Raw genomic sequence first — 19892 nt, 5'->3', positions numbered from 1 at the left:
AATATGAATTAGCTAACCAGCATGACCAGAAATAAGCAAACCATTCTGATGAGCTATTCCCTCTATTTTAGTTTAATTGTATTTTAGTGTTTTACGATTATGCTATTTATTTAATCTATGATTTTATCTTTCTTAACAGCTAATTTATTCTTTTACCTTATATAGTTTTTAGCTGTTACTATTTATGATTATTGTATTTCTAATTTTTATTATGTGTAAACCCATGTGAAGGCCTGTCTGATGTGTCGGTATATAAAAACCAATAAACATAGAAACATAGAAAAGCCGGCCTAAGTCATGTATTCCTAGCCTACAACTCAAGCAGTTGACTCTCTACCTGGGTCATTCTATCCTTCTGGTCAAAGATGTATTGTTCCGCAGCTTCAACCCATTTAGTATGTGATTCAATATTTTTATTAGTTTTTTCCATTGCTGCTTGAAGTTTAATGAAGCAGTCATCTAATGAAGCCAATATACTTCTGTAGATCTATTTCATGTACTTCCTTTAATACCAGAGCCACAACCTTCTGCAGTCACCATATGTAAATCATTGGCCTTCAGTCTGTTGCAGGTGTTATGCAGTGTTTTAGTGCTCATATCCTCCCCAATTTGATCAAGACATTAAACATCATAAGAAAAAGCCTTATAAGAAATTATGCTCTTTTTGGATGCAGTGCTTTATGGCTCCTCATGGACAAGGTATTTCTGAGGAGCACTGCAGGAGCTCCAACCTCTTAGCCAATCAGCAAGTACCATAACCAGAATTCATGTTTATTGATTTTTAATTTGCTCCATTTGATATGCAAAAGAATTACAAACTATCAATGCAAATAATATAAATATAATAATAATTATAACTTGCGGATAGAATACCAGCTCAACCCGCTCATCCCTTATGAATAAAATACACAACACATTACTGGGTTTAAATGGGCCACAGTTTATTACTACAACTAAACCCGAGCCCTTACAAACTTGAATAAACTCAACATCAACTTTCCCCCCTTTCCTCCTCCCTTTATTCCTCCTCTTTCTCCACCACCAATGGTGAGGTAACATCACCCACCCCCCACCCCACTCACTCCGCCTCGTTCCAGCGAGAGTAAGCTATCACCGAGAACCAGGCCCCGTAGTTCTTCTGTCCCCATGTAGCAGCCCCCCTGGCTACACGAGGCTTGCCCCCCTGTCCCCCCCTCTGTAAACCCCCCTTACAAATACCTCTTGGCTCGGGTTTTTCCACTTCAACTGCGACAATTAACAAAGCATATCAACTTGAACATTACATACAATAACGACAAAGGGCGGGCGAGCAGGAAACAAGTCTTGCCGCCTGGCTTCCCCGCAGGTTGCTGACCGTTGGCGTCGCTACCACCTCCTTTCAACCCAAATCCTTTAATTCTATTGGCTACTCTGACCTCTTATTCCCTCTAACCCACTGGCCCTCCTTCCTGCCTTTCCTAAAAAAAAACCCGCCCCCTTGGCCCTCCCTTCCTTTGCTGATTCTCCCCAAGTTATAAGCGCCGCGCAAGACAGGCTTGCCTGGCTTCTCTTTAACTTGCGGATAGAATACCAGCTCAACCCACTCACTCCTTATGAATAAAATACACAACACATTACTGGGTTTAAATGGGCCGCAGTTTATTACTACAACTAAACCCGAGCCCTTACAAACTTGAATAAACTCAACATCAACTTCCCTCCCTTTCCTCCTCCCTTTATTCCTCCCCTTTCTCCACCACCTTATCCCCAATGGTGAAGTAACATCACCCACCCCCCACCCCGCTCACTCTGCCTCGTTCCAGCGAGAGTAAGCTACCACCGAGAACCAGGCCCCGTAGTTCTTCGGTCCCCCATGTAGCGGCCCCCCTGGCTACACTAGGCTTGCCCCCCTGTCCCTCCCTCTGTAAACCCCCCTTACAAATACCTCTTGGGCTCGGGTTTTTCCCGCCACAAACAAGTTAAGCTACTCAACTTGTTCTCCCCCAAACTGCGGCTCTACCAATTTGCTACTTCCCTTTCCAACCCTTCCTGTATGGAGTTGTTAAACAGGTCTATACCGACATCGGATAAATGGACCCCGTCGCCCGCGAACAACCCTGCTTCCTCTGTCCACAACCACGTGTGCCTAACCCAAAATCCCCCTTCCCACCCCATCCATTTACCCAATTGCCTATTCAGTTTTTTGACACCTATTTGCCAAATTACCTCTTCCTTATTCCATAAGCGAATGATTATATCTGACCAACCGATGCGCATGTGCGGCCACTGTATCCATATCTGCGAAAGATCTTTTTTCATACAAGTAAGCAACTCCCTGCATGTTCTATATCCCATGTCATTCCCCCCCAAGTGAATGATAAGAATATTTGGCACTCCCCACATGTCAATCCTCTCATACAGGAAAGGTAGGATTTTGCCCCAAATCATACCCCTTTTACTAAACCATGCTACCCTCCATCCCTTCTTATCTAACTTCAAATTCTCCCCATAAGGACGTTTCAGCGCTTTTCTTTGCGCTCTGTGGATGTATGAATGGCCCACGATCCAGGCACATCCTGCAAATGTCCTCGACCCCCATCTTTCTGCAAAATAAAAGCAAATCGTTAATTATACCCCCCCCAACCGCCTGTCCCACTCCCTTAAGGACCCTCACAATCGAATATATGACCGAAACGCATTCGACTGCCACCGCCCCAAACCCTTGATACTACTAACCGAAAGACCAGCCTCAGTTGCCGAAGTTGCCGCTCCGATACGAAAGGAATGTGAACTATATGCCCGCACATCCCTCCCTATCTTACCGATGACTGTGTGCAACCCACTCCCGAATTGATACCGCGTCAACGGACTCCCATTCTCATGAATCAAAAATGCCCCTTCATGTTTTGGCCTAACCTCCATATATTTCTCAGCTAGCCTCACTAGGCATACCTTTCGGTTCACATCCCGCCCTATGTTAATAACGGCTCCTTTTCCCTTTTGATCCGTTTTCGACTTTGCGATGAAGATTCTGACCGGACTCCAACAACTATACAAACTGACATTGGAGACCAACATCGTGGACACTACGTCAAGACAACGCTACCAACTTGCTAATCCGTAGCGCACCGAAAAACGCCCAGGAAAAAGAAACTTGAAACAGCACAACCTTGTATCGTGACCAGCAAACTTGCGGCAAAATTGCCAACAATCTAAATCCTCGTATCTTATGGGCCGTCTAACATCCTCCATCTTGTTCAACCCCCTCTCCCAACCCCTTAGCACTTTCTTTACTCTGAAACTGCTGACTGGGTTGCTCCACCCGCATACCTTTTGAAAGAACGCAAAACCCGCTAAATGGGACCGTATTGATGCCACCGAATACCCATGCCTCCTGAATCCTAGAATAAATTCAACAACCAAATGCTCAGACACCTGACCCCCGTTCCACCCTTTATCTTGCAAAAAACCTATGACAGTTTTAGCTCCTTGAAAGTAGGCCTTCCAAGTTGCTGGGGCAACTGAATATCGTAGCAGCTCCCATTCCTCTTCAACACCCTGCCCGATGCTCAATGCTGGCCGTCCATCGCCCTCCTGCTTATACCCATGACGTTCTGTAAGGACATGTACAATACATTCCTGTAAACCTCACCCTCCCCTTTTAATAGTTAAACTAGGAATTTATCCCCCCCCACATACTGGTAAGTTCTTTCTTATGTAGTTCCTCAATTTCTTCTTTTTTTTTTAAACCCCCTTCTCTCCTTTTTTATATGCGTTTTCCTTGTATCACCGTTTTGCCCACAGTCGCCATTTGCGCTGCCCCGCATTTAACCACGGGATGTGAGCCGTTGCATGCCGAGCACGCATGCCTAAACTTACAATCCAGGAATAAGCATGTGGACCTAGTAAATCTCCAACACACGTCTGTGGAGGACACCGACGTCTTCTGTTCGCTCGATTTGACTGTATTTCCTGGTGCTTTACCTGGCTGCACATAATTGGCACCTGCACGACTTCCCTCAATTCCTGTTGTGATCGCATCTTGACCTGCTCTCCGCAACCCAGTGCCCTTATTGGTCATCTGAGTCAACCATAAGTTGATATCTTGGGTTCTCCACGACATAAATCTATTCCCCGCCATTTTTTCCCGAAAGTGCTCGTCATAATTCAACCATGCCCACCCTTCATAATCTTTAAATGCTCCCAAGATACTATCCCCGTACAATAACAGGGCTCCATATTGATCCAGCTGATAGTGCCCTATTACGCTGGCTAGTCTCAAAAAACCTCTCACCCAATTAATTATATTCTTGGCAACTCTTGACCCAACGCTACAGTCCACTTTCCTCTTCTTGCTCTTCTTGTGCGTCTTCCTGTCTCCCCTCCTGCCCTCTAACAAGCGGAAAATGTTTACATATCTTCTTCTCTTGATCCTCATCCGTAATCTTTTAGGAACCCCTTCCCATAACTGTGAGTGATGCCGGGTGCCCCAAATCCTGGCTTGGCCCTGCCCCTCCTGCCCTTCTCGATGCTGCCCCAGTACTACTATCTGATGGAGACGAAGTCAAGGAATCCGAACTGGAACTAGAACTCCCCGTCTGCCCCTTCTTTCTCTTATTAACTTTGTGAGCCGGCCTTATATCATTAACCTCACCCTCATTACCTGCTTGCGATCCTTGATGTAACTGAGCCATAACTGCCTGTGCTCCTCTGCTTTCCACGCCGGCTCGCTGCCTACCAGGGTAGTCCATCTCGTCCCTGGACCGTTCCCTCTATTGTTCCAGTGCCTCTCCCTGTTCCCGTCTGAGCACTCCTCCTGTAAATGAAAACACACCACCACCAGCCTCTGCTCCCCAAATATTGTCCCCCCTGTCTTCCCCTTGCCCCTCCTGCCTCCTACTCCATTTTGATGTATCCCAGCTCCCAGTTACCTCCCTTCCATCCCCCCTTTTATATCAAGCTCCGTCCGCCCGTGCTTCCCTCCTCATGCTCCCAGAATTCCCATGCCTGCCCCTTCAGCTGCCTCCCTAATACCCCCGATGTCGATCCCCTACCCAATCTTGCCCCCCAGTGCGCTATTATGGACTGCTTGGTCACCCTCGTGACCTGCCCACACACCACATGATGTTCCGCTATGTCTCCGCTCTGCGCTGCTCGACCCTCCGCTTCAAATGTGACTCTTCGTACTCCCCTGCTGCGACCACGCACTCCCAGCTCTGCACGGTTCCCGGTTTCTGTCTGCCTGTTTCTTCCGCGTCTGCTCAGGCTTGCAGCCTGCCGACCCGAGCCTTCCCGCCCAACTCTTCTGGGCGCCATCTTGTGCTCGCTCGCTCGCTCTCTCCCTCGTGCACCGACCCTGCCCCCAGAGTGCACTCCCATCAGTGCTCCTTCTGTCTCAGTGGCTGCTTCCTCTGGTCTCGCGTCTGCAGGGGCATACTGTTGCTCCGACAGTAAGGGCGGCGAAGGCGATGAAACCGGTTCGCTGATGGGCGATGCCTGAAAATCACTACCCGAAGCACTGTAGGACATATCCAGACCAGTGGGCCTGTTGCCTAGCCCGCACATATAAGGGACACCTTCCTCCTCCTCAGGGGCTGCTTCAGGACCGCTTTCTCCAGAGCTGGCCGTCTGTCTCGGTGCTGGCGGCGCCAGGGCCTGGCCCCGGGACACCTGCTCCATGCGGTGTCTTGAAGTGCTCGTAATACTGCTCTGGGCTTTTCGCCCATTCTTGTTTACCGCCTCTACCCCCTGTTCAGGCCTAGCACTTTTGTCCCTGCCCCGCGGCATTATTCACGCCGATGCTCAATTGTAAGTTGGCGGTCAACACCTCCTCAACCTGCCCTCCCTCAGTGCTCTTTGGTATTCTTCGCTTATTTATTCGGTACAATTTATTAATCCACGTCTCATTCTCACAACCTACCCACCTGCCAAAAAACAAGTCTTGCCGCCTGGCTTCCCCGCAGGTTGCTGACCGTTGGCGTCGCTACCACCTCCTTTCAACCCAAATCCTTTAACCCTATTGGCTACTCTGACCTCTGATTCCCTCTAACCCATTGGCCCTCCTTCCTGCCTTTCCTAAAAAACCCCGCCCTTTGGCCCTCCCTTCCTTCGCTGATTCTCCCCAAGTTATAAGCGCCGCACAAGACAGGCTTGCCCGGCTTCTCTTTTACTATGATCTGATACTTGCAAAGTGAGAGGTTAGCCCTTTCATGATACGTGCAAGGTTAAATTTGGACATATTGTTTTGGGTGAGCGAAGAATACTACAAAAGAGCCTATTTTTTCTCTTGAAATTTACAGCTGAGCTAACTCTTCCATATATTTCTTGATGTAGCACAATATCAAGTATTGAGACATGATAGTGACTTGCGTGGCACAACAGCAAACTCATGTGGCCTGTCAGGGTTCTTATCTTTATTGTAGTGTACCTTGGGTCTCACTTGCAGTCATTTTTCTTTGTACTAGCGCTGCTGAAATAGCACCAGGGTAAATGAGGATGCATCCTGCTATCACATAAGTGAGTAGTCTCTTATGTGATAGCAGGATGCATCCTCATTTACCCTGGTGCTATTTCAGCAGCGCTAGTACAAAGAAAAATGACTGCAAGTGAGACCCAAGGTACACTACAATAAAGATAAGAACCCTGACAGGCCACATGAGTTTGCTGTTGTGCCACGCAAGTCACTATCATGTCTCAATACTTGATATTGTGCTACATCAAGAAATATATGGAAGAGTTAGCTCAGCTGTAAATTTCAAGAGAAAAAATAGGCTCTTTTGTAGTATTCTTCGCTCACCCAGAATCCAGGACTCTCAAGTTGCACTATATAGTGTACTTATTCCACTTTGAATCTTCAATTTTTACTTAAGAATTGTAAATGTGTAAAGCTAGAGCCAAAATATATTGCTGTATATTAAAAATTATGGACCAGAACAATTGTTCTCTTAGTACCTGATTCACTATAGGTTTTTCCCATAGACACAAAATGGGAGAAAAGCCTTAATTAATCTGGCCCTTATTTTGGTAACCTGTATATTTATGCTTAATTAGCAGCAAGAGGCAGAAATATGATACTGTTGCTAACACAGGGCTCTAGCTGGAAAAGGAGTTATAGGCAATGGAATATTTGTGCTTGGTGTGATCGTACTCACCAGTATGTGTTTTGTTTCTATTGCTGGATAACCTTAAGCAGCATGATGGCTGCTGAAAGGGTGTGACCTGATCCCTGGGTCCTTGTGAAACCAGGAGCGGCTCTAACCTTTTCCGGCAAGGCGTCCGCAGGTCTCCTGCAGCCGGCGTTGAGAAACGGCAGGCTTTTCTGTAGGCGCCTCTTTGGCAGTTCATCTTAAGCCACTGCTCAGAGCAGCTCTGTGATTTATTGTTTGGCAAAAAAAAAAAATCCTCATCCTTGAGCTGTGCTGACTTGGACTATATAAATAATATGTGGTGTATAACATGTCACTATCCTCTGACCCCTGTAGTTATGCACTACAGGCACAACTGATGAGTTAAGGACAGCAGGACAATGTCAAAGTAATTGGTGTATAAAAAAATGTTTCCAAATGAATCAGTAGACGAGGTATACAAAATCAGACTTTTATTTCTGATACCTATTTCCTTTCTGAGGAAATACCTGGGCTTGAAATTTTTTGCAAACTTACTTTTCCGTAGCCATTGCCACCATTTTAAAACTTGTATCTCCTTGCTGTGTTGACCTAGCAATACATTTATGGCATCCCAAATGCATGGAAGCTTTTAAAGGAGAGAAGAAAGAAGAAACAAGGTTATCATTAACCCAGAAGACTGACGGTCAACTCTTATCAAAGTCATACAGTAGGTCTCAAACTCACAACTCAAAACTGCTCCTGAAAGGGTTCTGACCATTAGGCCAAACCTCCATCGGGGGCTTCAGCTACAAGAGAAAGGAAAAATACTAGGTGCAGAATGAAGATCCCCCCCCCAAAAAAATATCTTTGCTAAAAAAATAATATGCAGTTGTATAAGCTTCCGGTCACAAATGAACATTTGAAATTCTAGGTCTGGTCAGTGGCTTTTGCAATTGTGCACTACTTTTTTTTTAAGAAGGCATTCTTTTGGACACCTTTGCAGCACACCTAGCATTTTTTTTTTTTTCATTTTGAAATTTGTGCTTTCTGGGCCTTTCAGTGTTCAGTACTACACCCATGGGATACTTCTTGTGGCATCGCTCATTTGTGATTCTAGCTTCTACTATAAAACCTATCAGAAGAACTTTAGACCAGTCCAATAGAATAGAAATAGATAAAAAGAAATAGAATATGATGACCAGCCCAATAGCCATGTGACAACCGATCCAGTTTCTGCTCCTCAGATTGTGAGGGGCTGGGGATGCTGCAGAGCCAGAATTCTGAGAGCCCGGGGTTGTGGGAGGGAATCCTACCCACCACACAAGTAACACCTATGTGTACAATTCAGGTGGCACATGTACCAGGTTCCCAAGAGAGCACTGACCCATGGTTCCCTATTGAGGGCCATCACTGTGATAGCTGGATTACAGAGGAAGGAATATGAGTCCAAATGCAAAGAAAAACCACTGGCAGGGGTTATAAATGACAGCAAATGGGATTAGGTCAAATTTTGTGTAGGCTGGAAGCTTAATAGTGATTGGAGGCAAACAGGCTAAATATATAAAGTTGTGCTTATAAGTTTACATATCCCTGGCAGAATTTGTAAGATGTATAGCATTTTAAGAAAATATGAGTGATAGAAAAAAATATGTTTGTTATTTTTAATGTGTTTCAAATTAAAGTATTTTATACATCATAGAATAGCACAATCATTAAACAAACCATAGCAATAAAGGAAATAATAAAATGGTCCTGTTCAAAGTTTGCATACCCTTGAATGTTTGGGCTGATAATATACACTCACACAGGCTGAGATGGCTATGAAGGGTAAGTATCCACACCTGAGCCTTATTTGATTGTAATTAATGTCTATGAGTTTCTTAGCTCTTGAGAAACCTTTGTGCATTTCATTCAGGGCTGTACTGACTTTGGTGGTTACTGAAGTATAGGGAAAGCATAAGAACTGTCAAAAGATCTGTGAGCAAAAGTTGCTCAACTTTACAAAGCAGGAAAATGATATAAAAATTATCCAAAAATTTGAAAATGTCAATAAGTACTGTTCAAATTCTGTTCAAGAATAGAAACTTATGGGTTCGGTTAATACCAAGCCAAACGAAGAAAGTTTTTAGACACAACTGCCATGAACATTTGTTGGGATGCAAAGAAAACCCCACAATCAACTTCTACTGAAATGGAGGCTTCTATGAAACAACAGCACGCACAATAAAAAGATACTTGAACAAAAATGGGCTGCATGGTGGAGTTGCCAGAAAAAAAAACATTGCTGCATCAATGTCACAAAACAGTCCTCTTAACAATACGCCAAAGCACACCTAGAGAAGCCTCAGAACTTCTGGAACAAAATAATGTGGAGTGATGAGACAAAATTGAATTTTGTGTTCACAGCCATAAACGCTGTGATTAGAGAGGAGCCAACACCATCCCTACCGGGAAGCATGGAGGTGGATCTCTGCTGTTTCGGGGGTTGTGATCTACAGCGGCACAGGGAATTTAGTCAAAATTGATGGCAGGATGAATGCATATTGGAGGAGAATTTGCATTCATCAGCCAGGAAGTTGGGCACAGGGTGCACTTGGACTTTCTGAAACATGAGGCCAAGTCGACCCTTCAGTGGCTGCAACAGAAGAAAGTGAAAGTTCTGGAGTGGCCATCACAGTCTCCTGACCTCAGCATTATTGAGCCACTTGGGGGAGAACTCGAAAATGCAGTTCATGCCAGATAGAAAAGAATTTACAGGATCTGGAGGCTTTTTGCCAAGAGGAATCAGCAGCTTTACCATATGAAAAAATAAGGGGCCTCATTCACAACTATCACAAAAGACTGCAAGCCGTCATTGTTGATGCAAAGGGGGCAATACACAATATTAAGAACTAAGGGTATGCAAACTTTTGAACAGGACCATTTTATTATTTCCTTTATTGCTACGGTTTTTTTTAATGATTGTGCTATTCTGTGATGCCTAAAATAGTTTAATTTGAAACACAATAAAAATATCAGACAGGTGTTTTGTCTGATCACTCATGTTTTCTTAAAATGCTACTCATCTTACAAATTCTGCTAGGGGGTATGTAAACTTACGAGCACAACTGTGTCTATATATATGTATATGTTTATCATTGCTCTGTTGGTAAAAGTTCAGGTATGTTAGTTAAACAAGTGACAAGTTTACGGAGGATTCAGAGGAATCTTCCTTATATAAATATTTTCAAATGAAGCTTCAAAAATATGACATTTCCTACAGTCTATGGAACCTTTTTTCTTTACCATTATGTAGCTCAGAATTCCACAAAATATTTTGATCTAAATCAGATAGCAAAAGTCTTTAATAAGAGAAAATCATCACTCTCAACTTTTGTTTGGCTGATTCCATCCAGTTCATTCTCTGAATCTTTATTCCAGCATTTTCTCTGGTATCTGAAAATAGAGCAAAGGAAAATAGAAGCAAAAATTATTTGTACAATGCTGTGAAAGAAGATTCTTATCTCAAAGTTTGTTACTTTATATATGCTTGCTAAAATTTACCAGATTGTACTCATAGCTTAAAAACCTCTGGTCATCATTATGCAGCCTGCTGAAGCACAATGTCCTATATTTTGTAATTCCTATTTACTGATATGAATTAAAATATATTCAAAGATCTTTTTTTTCCCCTGGCCGTGAGTTGAAGACTCTATGTCTGACTGTGAGAATTAATGTTGAACGTGCCCGCCACCCCGCCAGGCTATGCTCACTCCCTCAACCTCCCCCATGCTGAAAAGGTCCATGTCAGACAGAACTACCCTCCCCGCCCCATCACATACCCGTTACATATTCTCTTCTCTGCTGAGAGCTGTCACCACCCCCTGGAGGGGCTTCTTCAGCACAGACAAGACTCGTACCAGCCCCTGGCAGCAGGGTACAGACAATGTGAGAATAAATTTTACATTGAGTAGATTTTTTTTTTCTCCAGACTAATCATCCATGTTTTTTGTAGATGGATTTAAGAGGATGCAGAAGCATCCTTGGCAAATGTGCTGCCCAAAGGGCTGTATGCCGAAAGAGGCCTCGCTTCATGTATGACGGGTTTTTCTAATATACTGAGAAAATGATTGAGAAATTTTGTTTAAAATAGCCAGTGACACAAATGTCTATCATAAAAGCTTATGCCTTATTATTATTATTATTATTTTGTACAGGTCATGCAGCAGAACAGATTGCCCAGAAAACTTTCCAGTACAGTTTTAAAAAAGAGTTATACAAATAGTCAATGCAGAATTATTCAAAGGAATATGCAGAATACTACAAAACAGAGTCCCCAGATCCAAGCTTAGCTTTCTACCCTGGTATGTTTTGCTTCTGATCTGTATGAACAATTTATTGTGAAGTAAATATGTGGAAATCCAAAAAGGTAAGTTACTCAAAACCGGTAAGACAGGCTAATACTGTAGTTGCAAGCCACCTGAATTTTATGACATTGCACAAAATCTTCAACGTCTAATATAAACAAACAATGAATAGTTATTGGCTTTCCTTTCCTATTCATGGTCAGGAATCAACAAAACAGATATTTCATTAACAGGGAGGATAACTTTTAAACAAATGCACATGGTGGCATATACATGCATATATGGCCACTAGGAAATCTACACTAGTATTTTATAACCTGCGCATATGATATACGCATGTTTTATAAAATATGTGCAACTCTACCTTGCAACATAAGTGTGATTGTAGGTTTAAGTGCAAATACAGTAAATGCAATGTATTGAATGTACATAGGTTTCCTACCTATTCTAAAAATATATGGACATAAATTCTATGCACAAAAATATAGTACTTACTCGTATATGTTTCTTATGAGCATAAGAAACATAGAAGTGATGGCAGAAAAGAACTGATGGTTCATCCAGTCTTCCCAGCAAGCTTCCCATGGTAGTATCTACCATGCCATGCAGGTTATCCCCTTGTATCAGTCAATTTTGCTTGACGTGCTTTGCTTATGGACTTCACCATAGAAGCAGTCCTGTGTTTCTTTCTCAATGTCTGAGCATCAGTACCCCAGACTGTAAAAATGTCATGGTTCATGTTGGTTGACCCCTGAATCCAAATTTCTCTTTCCTTTAAGCCTAACCCCACTCCTTTGAACAAAGAGCAATGATGCAGTTGTATCAAAAGCATTAAGGCTTATTGCTTAAGGGTAGTAATCCCATGCTTTTATTAAGGATAATAACCGCTGCACTGTGCTGGTTACCCCCATGCTCATCAGTTCCACAAACCATAATTTTGGGGCCCTCAATGGTTGCTGTCTAAATCCAATTCCCTTTTTCCCCTGCCATTGAAGCAGAAAGCAATGTTGGAGTTGCATCAAAAGTATCAAGGTTTATTTGATTTAGGGTAGTAACTGCCGCTCCAGCAAGTTACCCCCATGACACTTTCTTCATTTCCATTAGGACTTGGCCATAGAAGCAGTTGTTGCAATGCGGCTGTGGCAGGAGCCACAAGCTGCCTCTTACCTTCCGCGGCCGGATGCCGCAGACGGCAGGCCTTCATCGTGGCAGGAGCCGCGACCCCTGCTCACCTCTTCACGGCCTGGAAGCCGTCCACCAGACTCCTCTTCAGCGCAGCAGGAGACGCGGACTTCCGCTCCTCCTTCGCGGCAGGAGCCACCAAGGTTGTCCTCGCTCCGTGGCCCGGGAGGGCCTCATCCCCGAAGCCTACTGCAGCTGGGGCTGCCCCCAGCTTCTGCTTCAGTGGCTGCACGCCACCACTTCAGCCTCAGGGCCTACCTGCGGCCCGTTCTCCTCCTCCTGCTTGGTAGTGGCAGGGACGCCGCTGTCCAGGGTCCTGCTTCCTGCTCCTCCTAAGGGACGAGGCCGCGCCTCTCTCCCCTTGTTAAAGGGACAGTGAAAGTGTGGTCCCTTGGGCTCTTCCTGTAAGCTCCTCCCAGGGAGTTGCCTCCTCAGCCCTACAAAAGGGCTCTTGGCTCATTCAGCCTTCGCCTTGGAATCGGGTCACTCCTGCCTGATAGCTGCTTGCCCCAGATCGTCTCCTCTGCTGACCGTCCCAGGAGAATCCCATTCTGTCCGGTCTCTGCTTCCCTGTTGGTGGGGGCACCGGTCCAGCAGGATCTTCATCGAGCACTACTCGGCTCAACACCTCGGTGTTGTCTCTCATTCCAATGTCTCCTGTTCCTTTGTCTCCTATTCCATTATCTCTCCGTTCCCTGGTAGTACCCTCTGGACTGATCTCACGGTACTGACCACTTCCTGCCCATCTGACCTCTGCCTGGAACCGACCTCTGCTTGTCCATTGACCATGTCTGATCGCTGCCTGGAACTTGATCTCTGCCTGACCTGACTTCACCCGGATTGTCTACTGGTACTGACCCTTGCTTCAGCTGACTATTCTGGACTGATACTCTGGCCTCAACCCTCGCTATTCTGGCTTTCCGTGACCTCAGGGCCTTCCTGTCTGTACTTTGACCGCGCATCCTTGTCATGGTGGGCACTCCCCTGCATTTCCTCTCAGGGAGACCCTGCAAGGCCCATCTAAGACCAGGCGGCCCGGGTACCCAAGGGCTCAACCTGCAGAAACCCTGGGTTGCTATTGGCGAAGCTCCAGCTAGCCTCTGTCTCCTCCTGTGCTCCACCTCCTGGTGGCAGGCACTCTCTGGGTCCATCCAGAGGGCTGTACCAATCCTGCACCAGGCCAAGGGTCCACCTCCAGCACAACAGCAGTCCTGCAGTTTTTCCCTTACGTCCACGTAACAGTATTCCAGACTATGGAAGTCGGGGCCCTTGTTTGTTGTCTGAATCAAATTTCTCTTATTCCCCTGCAGTTTAAATTGGGAACAATGTTGCAGTTGCATTAAAAACATAAAAACATATAGGTTAAGGGTAATAATCTCCATGCCTTCTGCTAAGAGTAGTAATCTCCATGCCTTCTGCTAAGGGTAGTGTTACAAACTCCACACCATTTTTGTCACCCTTCTCTGGACCACCTCCATCCTGTCTCTATCCTTTTTGAGATACAGACTCCAGAAGTGAACACAATACTCCAGGTGAGGCCTCACAAAGGATCTGTACAAGGCATCATTACCTTCTTTTTTTTACTGGTTATAAGTTGATGTATTTTAAAACATGCACGCATAAAGGAAATTATCAGTTTTACCAATTTGTCCACCAATTTGCCCAGTCCTTCTCCAGGTCATCGAGACTCTCCTGGTTCCCAGGCTTCCGGCCAATAGTACACAATAAATATGTTTAATATCACTTATGCCAGACAATTACCAGATAAAAATACATGAGTAATTTGGCAAATCTATGTACGTTTTTTAAAATAGCAACTTACATACATAAATGTTGATCCCACCCCCGAATGCCCCTAGACCACCCCTCTTTTATGTGCATATATATACACAAGTGAAAGTGAAAATGCATGTGTATTTTTTACTTTTATAAAATATGGAATATGCTAGTTGAGACTACTTATGCATGTATATGCTAACTTTTATATGTAACATTTTGAAAATTCACCTCAATATTGCCTAAGAATTTATGGAAGTTTATTAATTTTTCAAACTAAAAAATAAATTGTTGGAAAAAGTGAACAACTTTGCAAATATACACTATCAAGATTCATGAAACTTTTTTGTAAAAGTGTTGCCAAAATCTTACATATTGGGGACAATTTTCAAAATGATATGGATTGTTGCAAAATCTGCAAATACTTTTCCCTTTTGAATATTACCTAAGGAAAAAATACCCACAGAGATTTGTACCTGATGATGCCACCTTCTTTTCTCAAGAGTGGAAGTATGCATGTTGTTGATCCCCACACACATGTTTACCCACATACAAAATGAGCAATTTTCAGAGAATTCTTTTTACACAGGAAAATGGCTTTTGAAAAATTATCCTCACAGTAGTAAAATGAAAAAATTAAAAAGTACAGAACACAAATAACAAGGATAATTCTATGGTTCTGGAGATGTACAGCATTGTCTCTGTTGCGTCCATCGGTTGCAGATGGCTGTGATCGCTCTGCCTCACCTCTCTTTTACCCTTTTCCTCCTCCATTGGAAGAATGGCTGCCTCCGCTGTTGTTTGCCGAAACCCTCGGCGTCTCCGAACCAGCATGGGGGTCCTCGTCTGCCATGCTTTTTCCTGAGGCCTCCTAGGGCATGCGCGCGCGCGCGCACGCTGCCTACATTTTTTAATATGTCATGGCGGGAACCTCAGGGACGGCCCCACCGCATGACGTCAGTACATCCGGATATTTAAACCTCCGCTCCGCTCCAATTGAACGAGTTAGCAAGGATTTCAGTTTTGCTACTCTGACCGCTTCTAAGCTGCTCGCTTGGATTCCTCGCTACCCTCCAGGGTATCTCGCTACTACGAAAGCTCTGGGTACCCACTCCTCTGGGGCCTCTCGCTTCTACTCGCCCTCTGGGGTTATATTGCCTAACCTTAAGGACACCCGCCTCTCAGGGGTCCTGTCTGTTCTCTTTTAGGAACCCTTGGCGCTCCTAGGTACTCGCTCCACGAGGGCCTATTCTGCTCAGGGTATCCTGCACCTCAGACCTCAGGTCCCTCTCTTCACTCAACTACTGAAGGAAGTTATCAGCACTGCTACTCTGTGAGTATCACTACACTCCAGCTCTCCTTATTAACCCCTTCAGGTTCACGACCTATCCCACTCTGCGGAACACTATCGAACCTGTGCTACACTGGGTGAGACCATCATCTACAGAGACTGTCTGAGCTTAATGTGATAATCGCTAGACTATAGCACTGTCCGTTCCTTGGGCAAGATTCTACTCTTCAGCTGCAGTATAATAAAGCTTTCTCTCCTCAGTGTCTGCTTACTAAGAGTCTAGCCAATCGTTGTGGTTCCCCACAGGTCCCCTCCCCATGGGAGGAGTCATCGCCACTTCGACCAAGAGTCCACAATATGCCACAAACCCAACAGTCTCTACTCATATTAAGGTGAATTTTCAAACATTGCATGCGAAAAATTAGTATTTATTTTATTTATTTATTTAAGTTTTATATACCAAATTTCTTGTAACAGGATTACAAATCAAAACGGTTTACATAATAACAATAACAGTGCCTCAAATAGTGCAATTACATAAAACAGAGGAATACAGAACTAGGATCATGAAACTGTCGAAACAAACCAGGGTATATATATATATATAGAGAGAGAGAGAGAGAGAGAGAGAGAATGGTTAGGTTAAGACCATGGTATTGGCAAAGGGCCTTGGGAATTGGGGCTAAAGTAGGACATATAGCATTTGACTGAATCGAATAAATTAAAAACTGAATCGAATAAATTAAAAACTGCAACTTACAAGTGTAAATCAGGGTCCATGAATAAATTTGCTCATGTAAAAAAGGGACGAGCCCAGGACATTCTGGAAGTAAATTGCTGTTTTGTAAGAAATTTAAGCATGTAAATGTGGCACCTTACATATATTTACTCCTACTCCATATCAGGAGTAAGTGTTTAAAAACATTGCAAAAGTGAAAAAATGACAGGATGGGGTTCAGGGTTAAATGGGGGAACCTCAGGCTTAAGAGCCAGCAGGGTCTTCAGGAGCTGCAGATGGTTGGGACGAACTGATAGGCTAATTGGTAAAATTGGTTATTTCATTGCTGTGTGAAAGTTAGAAAATCCCATGACTTTTGGGTATAAAAGCCAACTTAAAGGTAAATGCATCGAAATAATGTGAATATCTACTTGCATATCTCTTTAAAATTTGAAGTATAAATACACAGGTATATCATTTGCACACATTAAATTCTGACTTATCCAGCTAAGTAGTGTCTTTGTTCCTACTTAGATGGACAAATTTAAACTTATCTGGATAAAAAGTGCTTTACTTTAGACTTATCTGGATATCTTACATATCCAGATAAATCCAAAAAGCGCTACTTAGATAGACAAGGAGTGCTTTTCAGACTTATCCAACTAAGTACTGCTACTTATCTGGATAAGTCTGAACTTGCACGGCTCGTGGTTTTTACATATGCAAACATTTGTAAATGCATATGCACTCATATTTTATAATCTGTGCATATCATATCCATACATGTTATAAAATACAATAGTAAATTTGTGTGCACCTATATACACTCGTAAATGGGCACATGCAAGCTGTTTTGAAAGTTATCCTCATTACATTTTTCCTTGGTTCAGGTGACAGAATAAAACATAAGAACATAAAAAATGCCATGCTGGGTCAGACCAATGGCCCATTGAGTCTAGCATCCTGTTTCTGACAGTAGCCAATCCATGTATTTATTTATTTATTTATTTATTTATTTATTTATTTAGAATCTTTTATATACCGAGGTATAGCAAGCTGCCTTCACTCCGGTTTACAGTTTAACAACTTATTACAGATGATGAACAATTTAACTGGGAACTAATTGAACTTATTAAGTGAACGCAATAAATCATTCTCTATACAGGCAAATTGAACAGGGATTACAGTATATATTTCACCTGTAAGAAACTGGAAAATCCCAATTTGAAAGCCTGTTTCTTATTGTTCTCCCCAAGAGTCAGGGCTCTTGTTGGTAAGTTTTGTCTTGGAGGAGAAGTCCATTAACGGCTGTTAATGAAATTTACTTAGGGAATAGCCACTGCTACTAATTGCATCAGTGGCATGGGATCTTCTTAGTGTTTGGGTAATTGCCAGGTTCTTGTGGCCTGGTTTGGCCTCTGTTGGAAACAGGATGCTGGGCTTGATGGACCCTTGGTCTGACCCAGCATGGCAATTTCTTATGTTCTTATGTTCTTAAGACAGAGGTGAGCAAACATTTTGAGCCTAAGTCCAGGGCTCGTTGCTGAGGCCCAGGCCTAGGCCTAGGTCCTGACGCTGGATCCTGTTATCGAGGCCCAGGCCTAGGTCCCGGCCCAAAGCTGGGGCATGGCCAGAAGCCAAATTCCATAGCCAACATTTAGGTCCAATGCCAGAGTATGGCCTGAGGCTGTGTCCAGTTGCTGAGGCCTAGGCTTAAGTACAAGTCCCATCACCAAGGCCTTCACCCATCATTGAGGCCCAGGCCTATCACCAGAGTCTGGCTGCAGACCAGGTCCCTTCATCAATGCCTATGCCCAATGCTTGGGGCTTGGCCCAAGGTTGGTTCCCTTTGCTGAGGCCCAGGCCCAATGATGGGGCCTGGCTTGAGATCGGGTCCCATTGCTGAAACTGAAGAGTGGGCCCAGAGGTCTTGGACCAAGCCCTGGCACTGATCCTAAGCCTAGGCCTAGGCCTGGGCCTCAATAATGGGCCTAGACCACGGCTTGTGCCTCAGTAATGGGACTTGGTCTCAGGCTGGACACCTGGCATCAGGCCTCAACAATAGGCCCCAATATCAGGTCTAGGCTTTGGCAATGGGAACTGGCCTCAGGCTGGGCTCGTTGGAGGCCCTTTAAAAAAACAAAAAAAACCATTTACAAAAATACCCCAAAATTTTCAGGTACTTATGTTGGCTGCTATTTTTGGTTTGGTTCATTTGGAATGAACTGAAAACGGTCTCATTTGTCTCGTTTTATTCATTTGTTTCAAACAAATGCATATCCTTACTTTTTCCCTATGTGTATCAATTTGTATACATAACACTTCATCTGCCTTTTAGATGCCTATTTCCCCAATCTTTCAACATTCTCCTTTCAACTTCAAAATTATATGAAGTTTTAACTACTTCATATAATTTTGTGTCATCTGCAAATTTGATCAATTTGCTCATTACTCCTTGGTCTGCTCAAGTAAAGGGAAGTACCATTCTCTGTAATTTTACAAAAAAATCTAAAAACACAAAGAAAAATTTAAAAAAACAATTATGAAGAATGTTTAGTGGACCGATGATTAAAAAGGACCCGTAGTGGTGAAAGCACAAGTTTATACTTGCAAACCGCGGGTGGTATGAAGGTCCAAAATTACATAAAAATTGTGATAAAATGTCATAAAAAGTATGAGTGTTAAATGTCAATATTAGCAACGATATAAAACAACAAAACCTTGATACAACATGATTGTCATAAGGTAATTGAAATCTCCCATTATTATTGCATTTCCATAATTATTAGCCTGTCTAATCTGTTTTAGCATTTTACAGTTTATTTCATCATCCTAGTCAGGCGGATGATAGTATGCACTTCTACTGTTATACTCTTCCTCCATCTAATGGAATTTCTATCAATAGAGATTCCAGAATGCAGTTTGTTTCCTAAAGAACTTTTATCATACTTAACTCTATGCAATCCTTAACATACAATACCATCCAATACCCGATTTGATCTGCCATGTCATTTTCAATATATTTTATTCCCTAGTATCATGGTGTCCCAATGGTTATCCTCTTTTCACCAGGTCTCTGAGATGGCTGTTATCTCTATATCTTCATTTAGTGCCATACATTCTAGAAGTGTCGAAAGGCAGAATATAAATAAATAAATAAACTTTCCAATCTTATGTTTTAGACTTTGGATATTTGCATTCACACAAGTAAATCTATGTTATTCATATTTATCAGTACTTCATTTAAATCCACCTGAGCTTCCTCAGCTTTTACTACCTCCTCTCTATTGAGAAATTCTGACTTATCTGCTTTACTATTACCCTTTGATGATAGTCACTCAGGAGTGCATGATTCAGACTGAAGTATCAGCTTTCCCGAATCTAAGCTGCTCTATCTCCTTTTTAATTGTTTAGTGCCAGCAATTGGGTTCCACCCTGGTTAAGTTGAGGCCCATCATATTGGAATAGGATCCCCTTCCCCGAAATGTTTCCCA

Source organism: Rhinatrema bivittatum, chromosome 1, assembly GCF_901001135.1.
Source record: "Rhinatrema bivittatum chromosome 1, aRhiBiv1.1, whole genome shotgun sequence".
Lineage (NCBI taxonomy): Eukaryota > Metazoa > Chordata > Amphibia > Gymnophiona > Rhinatrematidae > Rhinatrema > Rhinatrema bivittatum.
This window is presented reverse-complemented; position numbering follows the sequence as displayed.